This window comes from Poecile atricapillus, chromosome 6 (assembly GCF_030490865.1).
Source record: "Poecile atricapillus isolate bPoeAtr1 chromosome 6, bPoeAtr1.hap1, whole genome shotgun sequence".
NCBI classification, from domain to species: Eukaryota; Metazoa; Chordata; class Aves; order Passeriformes; family Paridae; genus Poecile; species Poecile atricapillus.
In genome coordinates, this window is record NC_081254.1 from 21763607 (window position 1) to 21778949 (window position 15343).

Below are 15343 nucleotides of genomic sequence, written 5' to 3' on the forward strand. Positions count from 1 at the left end.
AGTGTAAATAGGAACTGAAAGCCTCCTTTGCAAGGTAACTATGCACTAAACTGAATGACAATGAGAGGAGATAAACATTAAAGTAATCTTTCTGTAGTGTTTCCTATTAATTAATGCTAATGTGTCTCTTCAGACGCTGTAGCATTACAGTTCCATTTATATGCCTTTTTGGGACAACCAGCACAGGGATTAGATGGTGGAGCAAGGACAATCTACAAAAATCATTTCAGTAGCATTGTATTGAAAAGAGAGAAAAAAGTTAGTAGAGTCAAGGTTTAAAAAAGAGAAATTTAAACGTAATATGTTGAAATCTTGGAGACATGGGTGGAGTGACAGAAAGATAACACAGTGTGAATACTAGATGGAGGAAAGCCGCAGAATCTTGAAAATAGCCTAAAAGTGGGGTATTGCCCCCAGAGGGCCTATTGAAATTATTAATTAAGTGAAGAATAATTAAGAAATGCCCAAATTTTATGAAGTATTTGTGACAATAGTGAGATTTTTCTTCATCTGAATGAGTGTACTTGGGTCACAAAATCTCTAGAGTTAATCACTCATGACAAGTATTCTCACAATCAGAAGAATTTTTTGTCTAAATCAGCCTTCCTGACATATAAATTAATTTCTTTCAAAGATCTAAAGGCCTTTTATCTGAACTAATCACCTCCCTGTGAAATATCGCTAAGACTTCTGTGAGAAGAGCAGACTGTACCTGCAGTATACAAAAACAAACAAAAAAGTAGTTTATCTGAAATACTTTGTGACTGTTTAACTTCAGTACATGAAAACTGCCTTCAAATATATCTAATAGTGAAACTTTTGTGGGAATGTGCTAATAATAATACACCAGCTTGTCACCTTGGTTAGAACCTGTTTCTTTACAGAAAAGCTTTCCTAGGAGAAATGCAAAAATCAGATTCCGTGTCATGGCTGTCTCCTCCTGACAGCCAGCACTACCTGTGCCAAGTTATGTCTTTTCATGGTCATTCCTGCCTAAATAGCTAAATGTTATATGGGCTCTCTGATTTACTTTACATCTTCTTGCTTCCACAACCTTTCTCAAATATTCAACAAATATTTCAGACTATCACTTTTATTATAATTGTGCTGATAGGATCGTTGTATATGAAGATGCTCATTTTTAAATATTGAATTTTATTTAAGTTCATATTTAAAATAATGTAACTAGTAATTAAATGATATAAATTAATGTTATGCTGCAGGTTAAGAGAAAAACCTGAATAACTTAGCACTCTGAACTATGAATGGAAGGTTTTCTAAAGTGAACTGATGCCGGCAAAAATATTACAGAGACAGAAAAAAACTATGAAAAAAAAAGAAGATAAAACAAGGTTACAAAATATTTGCTGACCTTTTATTTCTTTCAAAGTTGCTTCCTAAAAATCCACTGATCCAGTATCAAAGCAAAAAGGGTCATATTATTGATTTAGTTGAAGTATCAAACTACAAATCTGACTCCACCATGGTTTTAGCTGCCAGGCCAGCTTTTAGTAAATATGATCTCAGATAAGATGCCCTGGTTTTAGTGTTCTCAGCTGAATTCACTGTAAAACTGGGAAAGCTTCTTTTCTTCTTTGAATCCATAGATAAAGTGTGCAATTATTTGTTACTAATCACTTCTGAAACACTGAGGAACAGAGGGACCAAGAAAATCTTAATCCAGCTCATTCAAATACAGATTCTGTTACCATAGGTTATTAGATGTTTTATTGTTGAATAAAAGCTTTTGAAGTGCAAAACATCCAAAATCTCTTTTTCTTTGTGTTATTTAACAAATCAATTATAAAATGTTGTTTTTCTTCAAATCCATTATATTTCAGTTGCCATTCTGAAAACAGCTGGATGCATACCACCTGTTAAAACAGCTTTAATCTGTAGCTTGAATCTGTAAATATTTAATTAGAAATATTATTCACCTGTTACAAAATTTAAATGTCAAGATTCTGAGTACATGTGCATTTTATACAACTAAATTATACATTGCATGTGCATATTATTAAATTATTATATAAAATATAAATTACATGTGCAAATTATACAACTTCTTGAATATCTGCATCATATTCTTTTGGTCAGCAAAGGCGAGTATCAAGTTTATTGTAAAGGCTTGCTTAAAATAAATTTATCTTTGAATCTGCATATGACCATAATTTCTAATTAATGAGAATTATTCATTTTCAAAGACAGCAGATAGTACAAATATAAAGACTAAAAGTGGTCTGTTAACTTTGGATTTACTGTTTGCTGGCTTAAATCTTGAGTAAAAAGACTGTTTGAGACTTTAATTTTATCAGTATTGCACAACAGCTGAAAATTAGTTTAACTTCTGATTTTTAAAATAACTCAAAAGAGAAAATGAACTTAGGAAAGTATAAATTTTTTATTTTTTTAATTTTTTTGTGCTGAATAATCATCATGGAAGACCAAGTAAGTATAGGAAAGAAAACTTTTCTGACCTTTGTGACTTTTCAGTAAGTATACACTAAAATTTACTGACTACTGACCTGGTGTAAACGATACAGGGAGGTAGGGAGGTGCACCCAGACTCAACTATGCAACCCACAAGGACGTTTTATTAGTCACAGACCCATCAACTTGAGCTGGTTCTGTCCTGGGGGAAAATTCATATTAAAAAAAAAAAATATGCTCTGGCTTCTCTTCCTATAGAGAAAAAATTATCCTCCATCTTCTAATAAACAACAACTGGAAAAAATTTGCTCCATGGGACCTCCTGGATCCAAATTAGCCAGGCAGCAATGATCTTTGTTGGGCACCAGCAAGAGGCAGAGCTGCTTGCTTGCACTATAATCCACAAAGGGTCAATGTCTTCCAAAGCCTTTGCGAGCCAAGAAGCAAACTCTGTACTACAAATTCAAAAGGCTGAAATATTATCAAATGCCAGTTGGAGGACAGAGATACCCATATGAGTTTGTGTCCCAAGTAATCTCAGAACCATTTTCTCCAATAAAGGCTCCATCTTTCTCTGTGTTTTATCAGAACTAGTCAGTCTTTTCTACTACTTTGTTCACTAAATCACAGTTTAGGCTCTACAGACTGTAACACGAAGATAAGAGTTTGAAGTCTAAATGGAAAAAGATTTATCTCTGTGAGCTGCAGTTTATGGAACTATAGCAGATAAAGAAAAATATATTTTTGGAGCTCATTCAGGTTATTTTTCTTCTGCAATCTGCTGTGCTGCTTAACCAGCAAATTAGGTAGGTCAACTCTTCTAGGTGATAATTTAACAAACAACAATTTTGTCCTGCCAATCACCTGGGACAGTTCCAAAAGGGAGCATTATAAAGACTAGAATGTACCTTTGTGGCAACAGAATAATTTTGAATAACTTTTTAAAATTTGCTTTGATACAAAACCTTTCATGCTCAGTGGTCTGAAGACCTTTCACTCAGAAAAGTCACATTGGAGCAGAAGAAGAGAGACTGTACATTATAAAAGTCATGCTAAATTCTCAGGTTTTCAATGTTACATTTTGACTTTTAGGCTTCCCCTGACAAATCCAAGCTTACAGCATGTAAAGTATTAGTTTATTATATACAACAGGTACTTTTTTTAGCTTCATTTGTGAAAGTGAAAGTATTTCAGCCATCTGAACTTTTGTGGATAGCTAGGAATCAGGGATAAACCACTAGGACAAATCTAATTAACAGAGCTTGCCCAATTTCTCATGAGTTGCCAAGTGTTGGGATGTCAAATATCCTTCATAAGGCCTCACTGAAGCAGGTAATATCACATCAGGATGTTATGGCTGAAGAAGTGCCTCTGGTCTGAAGCCCTCCCTAGGAGAACAATAAGTTATATTTTTCAGGATTCTGTAGGATGATATAAAGCTCATCTGGGAAACAGCAAACTTGAGTTTTCTGCTCGCAGAATTTTATCCACAGCCTTGACTGTACTTCTACAATACAATCAATTCAAAGAATTCCTTAAATGCAGATTAGCATCAGCAGTAGAAGGCTATGGATCCATGTATTGCTTCAGGTCTATTTTGGTCCAGTTAATATTGAATTGCTTTCTGCAAAGGGCCTTCCCCAGAAGGGCCAGACGGTGCTTCTGGCACTTGGGACAGTCTGCTAACACACTCACTCTCCAAGCAAGGGGCTTTGGGTTTGGTGTCAGCCTCAGCCATTGCCTTCCCATGTGCTGAGTGACCTGAGGCCTTTGTAAGAAACATGGATAGTGCACAGCCATCCCCAAAAGGAGGTGGCCAGTGAGGTGCAGAGCTCTGGTTCTGCTGGATGCACAGCTCCCAGGCTGTGCTGGACTGGCAGCCTGGATCATACGGGCTGGCTCTGGCTCTGCACACCGCTGTGCCTTGCAGGAGCTGAGACAGAGAAGTTCAGAGGCACCTATAGTGTGATGGCATCTAGGTAGGGCTTTATTGGATCACAATTCCAGAAATATTTCATTCAATCCCACAAAACTTTTGCCTCAGGGTAATTTTTTATTAGATGTACCATATATCTGCTCAAAAATTACTATTTTTTGGTCACATATGCATCAAAACAAGAGCTTTATTTCACTTTTTTATCACATTCAAATTTGAAAACAAGCTTTACCAGCATTAGAGCTCTTAGTGATTTGAAACAGGCCACAAATTTTCTACTGTTTTTCTGTTTGCTTTCTTCTTGGTTTTGCTGTCCTTTTCAAGAAAGTGATCACTCACTATATCTTTATCTTCATAATGTTTTAGATGAGAGATAAGTTTTTTGTTGGGGGTTTGTCTCTGATGATTCATCTATAAATCATGATAATTAATAAAATAATTATATTTAGTTAATTGCCAATCAGTTGTAAGTTGTTATTAAAATTTGGTTTCCTACCAACAATTACTCCTCAGAAACCATATTTTATTCATTCTGTAAATCTATTGCACTGTTCGTAGTGCTATTATACCTGTGACACTGTAATAGCAACAGTGAAAATCAAGTCATCTTTCTGCTGACAGAATAAGAGCAGTAAATGTCAAACTAATGAATATAGAGTGGGCATATGTAAATGACCTAGGAGAGAAGAGAGATTCTTAACATTTCTCATTTTAAGCATAGATCAACCTGAGTTTCACCAAGTGAAAGACTCTTACATGGTTAATCTGCACTGGCTGTAACTTGATCAGAAATAATTTCTAAAAGGGCTTCATATTCTTGCTAAAAATTATATGAAGTTCAATAGATATCCAGCTTGAGAAGAATAAACATTCTGAGCTCCTATTCCTCTCCAGGCCGAGCTCTGGGGCCAGCGGTGCTGCCAGAGCAGGGATGCGTTGGCATGTGCCGCATCCTGCGCGGTGCCCAGGCGCTCTGCTCCTTCCCAAAGGGCTCAGGGAGTGCTGCTGGGGGGGAAGCTGCCTGCTGGCCCACTGCCCCCTGTACAGCTGCCTTCAGGAGCTGCCAGGGAGCCCCAGGCTCAGGACACAGATAGAACTGAGGACACAGATAGAACCTGCTCTTTGCCTTTCTTCTGGAGAATCGCCTGTACATGCTCGGTGTCTCAAACAGGGCTTTTCTCTGATGTGATTTCCCATCACGGCTTCTGCTGCTGTTTGTGTCTTTCATCTTTCCTGAAACTGGTAATTGAAACAATAAGAGATGAGATTTGTTCAAAACAACTGAAATTGTTACATGAAAAATGGGGGTTTTGATAGTTGTTTCAAAACACCCTCTCTTCTAAAAATCTCTTTTATAATATGCTGAAAAAAATCAAAATATCTTCTCTGGCTTTCTTACAAATTAAAGAGCATTATTGGCTTTTTTTATTCAGCTGGAAATAATTTCTGTTTATTTGGCTAAATACCCAACCACGATAAGTGGTATTTTTAACAAAATAATTCATATAGGTAGTCAACCATAGGAAAATATTCTGGCTAAAGAAATAAGCATTGATTTAACAGATTTAAAAATTAAAAAGGCACTGGTATGAATGAAATACATTCATAAACATAAACATCATAAATAAAACACCTGAATATAATTTTCTGAGGCTGTCCCAAGATGAATGCCATCTGTGCATCCATAAAATAAAAGATTATCATAGACAAGAGGTTAGATGATATAATTCAAGAAATTGGACAAAATATGCTGGCTATTCTGAGCATTCTTCTCTGGACTGAAATGCCAATAATATTTTTCAGCATTCACCCTTCCCTGCAAATGCTTGTATAGATGAAATCAGCTTTTGTTTAGGAGTGATCAGTCTCAACCTGCTCCTAAGGCCCCTGCCAGGGCTCTTTGTACCGGCACTTGTGCTGAGCAACCAAACCACACTTTCTTCAGGAGAGAAAATTAGAGATTAAAAATCTCTCATTCTTCCAGTTCAGAGCTATCCAACAAGTATAGGTACTTTCTTCAACATTGAATTAATTACAGTGAGGATTTTACATTAGTTGGGCTGAAAAAACCCAGACATTTTTGTAGATGAGAATGTCTTCCGTGTATCTAAATTAAAATCACTTAAACAAATGGATTCTCTATTTAATATAGCATTAGTTCGAAAAAAAGCACATGACACGGGGATTAGTATTCAGTAGACTCCTTATTTTATTGTATAAAAGTAATTACCTTTTAAATACTATCCAAATTAACATTTTAATACTCTTCTAGGCTTATACATTTTAAAAGCATAATATAACTTGGTACCTAATACAGCAGAACCCCGTTTCCTTTTCTGCTAAATTAGTCTGCTGTATAAATTTGAATAATTTGCAATGCAATTGGCAGCAATCCTTTTTATTACAAATAAGACTCATATTACAACAAAAGATATGCTATGTTTTCAGCACAGGCCACTTAGAATGGGAAGAGTTTAATTTCATCGTATTTGTATTTCTATTTGGGGAAAAGAGTCTTTTATGTTACCCATCTTTATGTTTACCAGACCTTGTCAAGGTAAAATATATGACCCAAAATGGAGTTCCATCTCAATCCTCTGGGGAATTTTGCATATTAAAAGTCCCAGCTGGCTGAAATGACACATAGAATTCACTTTAATCTATTAAAATTGAGACCATCTGACTGTTTACGTAGTATACGTGGATATGATTTTTGTGCTTTCACATAACATTTTTTATCAATGTATATTGTGATAATAAGAAAAACTCTTATCACTGAATTTAAATTTGCTCAGGTCTGAAGCAAATTAATCACTTTTTCATATTGATAAAACCACATAATTTAGTAAGACCTTAACAGTAGAACCAAGGGGACAGCTAGGAAAAACCTTTAAGTTTGTAGAATAAAAGATTAATCTGGAAAAAATCCAAATGATAAGTGAAGTGCGGGAGAGATATAATAAAGTGGTAGTAGACTCATCCACCAAATATCTCAGTGGTCTGTTAACCACAGGAGTACATGGGGAAAAGACAGGATTGAGTGGATAGTGAAAGATCAAGGGGTGTGCAATTTTTAAAATTATTTATTTTATTAAGTGACAATGATAACTGATAAATGCCATGGTAATAATCATAAGGCAGCCCTGTGAAAATGCAAACTGCTCACTGCCACATCCCAGAGCAGGTTTTAGTGAGAGAGCTAGAGAGGCATCCTCTGCAGATCCAGAAGAGTGGTTCTGAGCCTTGTTTCTGGCATCATCCACACTGCTGTTATTATATCCACATCCTGGGCACTTGGATTATTATCTCAGTGTGAGGCAGGCCCATGTGCTGTCCTTGTCCTGTGGGCTACTGAAACTCCTTATCCCAACAGGCTGTCTCATCTCCTGACCTCTTTTGATCAGCTCTATTTCCTTCCTAATCCTCTAAAATATTGTGTGCATTATTTGCTGGTATTGGGCATGACCTTGGCCTTGGCTCGCTCTCCTGGCTGCTGTGTGGGTTTGTGCATTGGTTTCAGAGGTGACAGCCCTGACAGGTACAGCAGGAAAAAAAAAAATTAGCTTTGTCTTGTATGGCAAAGTATCAGAACTGGGTAGTTCCTAATGTTCTCTGTGTTTACATGTCTGAAAATCCCTGGGCAAAAAGCTTTTTTGGAGAACCAGGTAGAACTGCAACTTTACAGGTCTGTGATGCCACAACCTGTCCTAAAATATCCTCGTAATTTCTCTGAGATTCTGGGAATGTAATAGCTAGTAAAATAAATAAATGTTTATCAGGTAATAATAGATTCACTAGCTTATTTTCATACATTTTTCATACATTCACCCTGAAGTACAAGGGACATATGTGTGTGTTATATTTATGTATAGATATATCTGCAAAGAATTGTAGCTCACTCGCAGCTAAAAGCTCTGACTCTTGCCCTCTATTAGGTTTCTCTTAAAATACACATTTTCCCTTAAGCTTAAAATAATGACATTAAAAACCCATACATTTTCACAGAAAAATTTTACTGGTGGCTATTTTTTATTTGGGTATATATTTTTAATCATTTTAAATATTCATATAATGTATAATTTTTCCATTTCAGTTCAAGTTAAGGTTTTGACACAGCATCATGAGCAGGGAAAATGACAGTCTAATTCAACAAAGTAAAATTGTTTCATTGCCTTTGTGAAATGGACTTGCAACTGAGACCATGAAGCTTGAAACAGAGTTTCAGAATATTACCACTGCCCTTCATTTAAAGGTTTAGTTTTTTTTAAAAAAAAAAAAGATAAACCCTCTCCCCCTTTTTCTTCTTTTTTATTGTTACATTTATGAGCCTCTCATCTCCCTTTCTCCTAGGTTCAGTTATAATATTATCTGCCAATGTAGTTTTGCCTTCAGCTGAGTTCCTCTGAATGTATTCTCATATAATGCAACCAGAACCGGTCCACTGGCCACTGACAAGAACTGTCCAGTTTCCTCTTACATACTTCAGGTTCACCAAGTCAAAAGCATTTCTGTGTCATTCCCTTTGGAAAATAAAATAAACTGGTTTTGTTTCAGATGCAGAGTTCCCAGTGAGCAGTCATATCAGTAAAATACTGAAATGAGCCTTGCTGACCTAGTGAAAGGAAAATCTGCTGCTCTGGTGCTCTCATGTAACCACAGGAGTTCTCTTAGGGTGCCAGGATCATGTGGAGAAGAAGGATTTGGCTCTCTCTTGTAGGTTTTACATAGGCTTAACATATATTTTATTTGCTTCTTATGCTGATCCCTTGTCAATAAGAAATTAATTGGCCTGTTCTGCTGTGTCTGACTCCTTATTTAGGCAGCTATGGTGAACTTTTATATTAATTTAAACAAAGAAAATTGAAGTCCCAATGGCACATGTAGCCACTGTGTGATTTACCAGCAGCATTTTGGTTGACCTGCAAGTAAGGGACTAAGATACCACAAATCCCACAGCTGTGGAAATAAGGCAAGTGCTCATCCAGGTGTACCTTGAAAGAAGACAGACTTTGGGAATGGGATGTGCTTCTGCCTTGAGCACTGTATAACTGTGCATAGTTTAAAAACTCTGAAGGGAAATTAATATGAGAAGTTAAAAAAAAAAAAAAATGTTAAAACTTATGCTTAAGGAAGAATGCCTTGAATCAACTTTCCCTGGGAAAAATGGTCATTTATACTCACCTATTTCGTTTTTGTCAAACCAAAGGGATCTGTTTTAATTATAACAAATCATTGGCAGAAATAATACATCTTAAGCACATTTTCAAAAAAGAATCTAATAATTCTCTCTCTAGCTAGCCAGTAAGACAAAAAGCAAAGTGCTGTGGAAATTCTCCAGCCTTTTATACATATTTGAGTTGAAATGACAGAAATTTATAAATTTGCAGGTCATGAAAATTACATTAAAGCAAAGCAATCATATTTGTAAATTAGCAATGGTGTAATACATGTGAATTCTAATTTTGTCCCTTTAGTCACTGCATAACTGAAAGCAGCTTTTTACAAAAGTTTGGGAGAACCAACCACAAGTATGTTAAAACAGACATTTACTTAATACAACAGAAATCTTTAACAAAAAATTGGTCTTTTATTGTTGTCATTCTCAATCCCATTGCAGGGGTACAGCATCTCTTTAACAAGCTCTGAAAGCATCCACAGAGACAGCATTTGCCTCAAAACCTCTTTTTTCTAGTACAGCAAAATACATTCAGTATCACTGGCAATCCCTGAATATGAATACCAATATTAGGATCCACAAGCATAATAAGCATACAAATGTTGTTCTACATAGTCTAATGTGGTGGAAACCTGTACAACGCTTTGAGTTTTAGTGGCATTGCCCCTGCCCTGTGTCAAACTTATTGCTGAAATTATTTGGCTTTCTCAGGCAGAAAACTATTTCCATTTGTGTGTAGCAGCATTTTCCTCCACACAAACAAGAAGTGAGTACTTCCAATAGAAATATATTTAATGTAATGTATTGAGCTCATGGAATATTTTCAACACATTCCCATCAAAGGAAGATGAAGTAGATTTCATAAATCTATCCAGTTCTTTGGAAGCCAACTCTTCATTTTTCTTCTTCCTGTTCTGGCTTGACTTTTTCTGGCTGCTTTGAAGCACATTTGGTCATGACTCTTTTTCCCTGGAGAAATCAGAACTTCTCCTGTTTTTAAAAGAGTGGATGAATTAGATGAGAAATATCCTGGAGCAACTAAAAGTTCTGACCAAATATACCACTGAAATAAATAGAAACATTTCTTGAGAGGCAATTAGATCATGTCTATTGAGATAATTCTCTAAAATCCCATACAAATGAGGAAGCTTGGGCAAGGTGGAGCATTCTGGGGGCTTTCAGTCCTTTATACTCATCATGTTTCAGGTCGTTGTGAGAACTGAGGAAGCTCTCAGTCTGTTTTACACAATTCAGTGGCAAAAGCCCTAAATTCCTTCATTAAAGGAAAGACTTCTTCCTTGCTTTCATAAAATTGCCTACAGACAAAGGATTACTGCAAAATCTTTGCATGGAATATGCAAATTCCTGCCTCTCTCCTCAAGCTGGGTGAAGGGAAACACCACTCTTGTGCAGCGAGGCTGAAATATTGTAACAGAAACATCTTCAAGATTACAAGGCCGGGTTTCAGGGTATCCCTCTGCAGTCTTGCAGCAAGGTACTGTTTTGTCTTGTTTTACCTCCCTGTTGAAACCATGGAATCATTCATATCTCTAATTGCATCAGGAGCAGGCATTTTTATAGACAAACCTGCATTCTGACTTATTTCAAATATTTTATTACGTGAAAACACATCCTGGCAAAAAATTATCCAGATTAAAGGAAAGTTGGTAATTATACCCAAGTTCAAAACTTCATATATAGGAAAGACAAAGATATTTTAAATCCTATGTTTTAGGCAATTGTAGATTTTCTTTTAAAACAAGAATAAAATTCTGGATTTTATATCATTTTCCCTAGAGCATGTTGGTTTTCTCTTTTCTGGGCTGATAGAAGATTATTTCAGAAAGAAAATACTAATATTAAAAAAATATATATTTTGTAGCATTAACTTTATGTGCATAATTGAACTTTGATTTCTTTTCTTTTAATGACAAGTGAAAGGGCCTTAGCATGATTTTCGCTTGCTGCATTTACTTCTTTCTTTGAAGACAGAAGTAAAATTTATGGATTTGTCAGCTTTTGCAACTATTGTTGGGAAGTAAATATTCATTTCATTTGCCTAATTTTGTATTTTCCATTTTGGACAGTAGATTTGACTGAGGAATCCCTGTTGTTTTCACACAGATCTGGTTAGTTTAGCCAAAGATGCCAAGTTTCTGAGACAATTATGAGTTTATCCAGATGCATTCTTTTATATTTTTCCATGCTTTAAAAGAGATTTTTCAAAAGGGCTAAACTAAGTTTACTTCAATAGCTTGCTTTCTCTTCTCTTGCAAAAGGTAAAAATAAGTATACTTTAAACACATTTTTCTGGAACTAGCAAGACCACACAAAAACTGAATTAATTAAATATCATTGGTTTTGACTGAGTAGATGGAAAACTAGAGACAAAATATTTATTCAGTCTGGTGTGTTGGTTTATAAAACTGTATGATCTCTTTTGGAAACTTTGATACATTTGTATGCATTTTTTTCTGAAGTAACTCTCTATGTAAAAGATGGCAAATGAGAGAAATTATAATTTCAATCAGTAAAGCCACAAAGTTACACAAATCATCAAAATATCATCCTCAACAATCACCATTTATTAATATCTTTTAGAAATAGCTCAATGCGGGTTTTTTAGCTTGCAGCACTTAGAAATTAATCTGGGAATCATAAGAATCTTTCCAGTTTTCAGCAAATAAAAGCCATTCTCTCCTTTTTTGTGATGTCCCTATGTGAAAATAGATTTGGAAAAATAGCAGAGTAGCTGCTTTTTGGGTGTGGGGAATGACAGGCCTGTTTGGCAAAATGTTTAGAAAGTGGATATAGAAAACATAATTCACTTCAGACTCATTCTGAACCCACTCTTTAGTGGCAATAACAACCTTAGAAGACTTAAAACCATGAAGAGGGATGGAAGTTTGTAATTCTTGCAAATTTTAAAGATTATTCTTCTGATTCAGTGTTTCTCAAGCTATTTTTAAGTTCACTTGCTTGAGCCCTTCTCTTAAAGAAAAAAAATCTAGTCCTCACAGTCCCTACCTCCTCAGCATTTGAAATAAGAGGTGCCTTCTATTCCAGGATATTAATAATTTTTCATATTAAAACCATTCCCCAGGTCTCTTAATTTTCTCTTTTCTCTTTCTGTGTCTTCCTGAGAAATATGTTAAAAACAAGAACTATTTCTTAAGAAAACTGCGAAGAGGATTTGATGACACATTGATCTTGCACTTTTTCTGAGAATACTGCAATTTAAATACGTTTTTTTTTTCCTGAAAGATTAGAAAAATAATGTGAAAATTCAATAGCTAAGGGAAAGCACAAAAACCAATGGCATTGCTTCTAACACCTTTCAGTTCTGTAACTGCAGCATCCTTGGTCATTAATTCAAAACTTAAAATCCAAAACAAAAATCCAAAAACTTAACTCAGTAATGTTCTTTTAATAATGCTGCACTGTTTGGAGCAATGGCTGCCAGAAATCTGTTTTCCTACCAGGATGCAGGGGTGAAAGAGTGAGTGGATTTTGTCTGCATTACTTATAGTATTAATTTGATAAATAATTCCCTCCTTTATGTCTCATTGCACTAGATTTATTTGCCACCCTTTGACACATCTTTCTGCAAGTGTTGCTGGCTCCAAGCAGAGCATGAAAGACATTGTTTTTCTTTTATTGAAACTGAAATTTTCAGTGTGGAGCAATAGATGCATAATAACTAGAAGATATTAACATCAATTTGTATGTTTTACTACTCTGCTATTTCTATTACTACCCAGCCAGACTCTTGCTAAACAGAGGAGTTTGGCAAGTGCCAATCCTGTGTTCAGTATTAGATGTACAGGCTGGTAGGTGGTGGGAGCTGGAAAAAGTGTTAGGAACGAGGTTCCTACCACAGACAGTCTCCCTCTAAAAAGCAGGGGCAGGAGGAGTACAATTCTCACTTTCTCCCTCCTCACTTAGTCAGTGTTTTGGTGGCCTGCCTGTGCTCTGGTTCCTGGAGTATTTTATTTTCATTTTTTTCACAGTCCTGTCTATCTGATTCACCCTTCTGGCTTTCCTCTGGAAGCACATATAGGAACACACAGACCACGAGTGCAGTCTCTCCTTGGATTTGCTAAGAGCACATGTTGACACAGACTTCTCATTCACCCATTCTTGTATTACCCCTTTGTCAGATGTGCAGTGAATTATCCAAGTGAAAAATGCTACTGCTGCAGTTAGATATTGTGATGCAGTTCTATTTATCTATCTTTTTAAAACATGGAATGTCTTATTCATGCTCCCGATTATTTCCTTCTTGTTCTTAAGGCCTCTTTCCATTATAATTCTCTCTGAAAACATTCTCTTCTTCTCAACTTCTTCTCTGTGTGATTGAGCAATGGGACATTCTTCTAATCTTGATACCTTCTTTACTTTTCCCCTAAAATACAGCTCCATCTAAAAACACTTTCCAGTGGTCTATATTTTGGTTTGGGTGTATAATGAAACTTTGTACTAAGTCTTTTGGTGGGTTTTTTGGTGTTTGTTGTTGTTGTTGTGGTAATGTTGTTGTACTGGTTTTTGGCTTTTGGTGTGGTTTTTTGTTGTTTTGTTTTGGTTTTGTTTGTCTTTTCTTTCTAAACATATCCAGAGATCAAATATGGATGTCTCCAAAAACTTTAAGGATTGGTATACACACCATAAGAACTCTTATTCTTTCCTGGGCTCTCATTACCTGAAGCAGATGGTAGAGGAGAGCTGGACTCCTGCAAGATGTTTTCCCAGAGGAAGGAAATTGACTTTAGTGACAGCTGGGCAAATGTCAATTTCTGACTCACAAGACACATATTTTATTTAAAAAAAAAAAAAAAAAGGAAAATTCTTATTTGGAGGAAACACAGCTTCTCAGGTTTTCCTGCAGAATAAAAATGCTGGAACTTCTGTCCAGAATTCTAAAATCACCTTCTGAGTTTTTATAGTCCCACTTGGAGCCTTCCCAGATTCATCTATTTGTATATTCTATATATATTCCCATATATAGCCTTACACAGAAAAGAAAAACCTACAGAAGGCCTTGAAAACTTCTCACTTATGCTGGAAACAAGCAGACAAACAAACAAACAAAAAATCCCGCTGTTCTGATAAGTAATAAAGAAGCAACAATAATTTCATGTTGAATATGGAAAACATGCTTGAGTTAACATGAGCTCTGCTCCATACTCCAGAGCTTGTGGATGCTCTGGGCCCAAATCTCTTCTTGTCCCTGTGCTTAATATTGGAACATTTAAAAGAAATAGGATTGTCTCACATCAATTTGAAACTTTAGAAAATCTGAATCTTTAGAAAACTGTTTTGAAGCTGGAATACAGCCTCTTACTCTGTGATTCTCTTCTGAAAATGAGGCCAAAATGTACTCCCTACTGTAGTGTATGAATGCATCTGAAATTACTGAAGCATGTTTCAGTACACATAGCTCAGCACATCAGTCCCAGGGCTTGTCTATGTGCCAGTCAGAGGCTCAAGTGTTTGCAATTACGTCTGCAGGCTTGGAACAAGGGATCTGGCACTGACTGCTCCCTACTTAGCCCAAATTAACATCACTGAACTCATTTAAGTCATTTTTGCTTCATACTTAAGAAAGTGGGGACAAAAGTTAGCCTAAAGTGTGATTTGGTACTGAGGCAATTTGATAATGAACATGTCTTCTTACTGATGTCCCAACATGTGAAAAAGCAGATCAAGTTCTGAAGAAATCTTTGTTCACTTATGTACCCTCACCTTCTGCTCCAGCTGGAACAGGGTGGGCAGTGCAAACTTGGGCCAAAGAGCTCATCTTG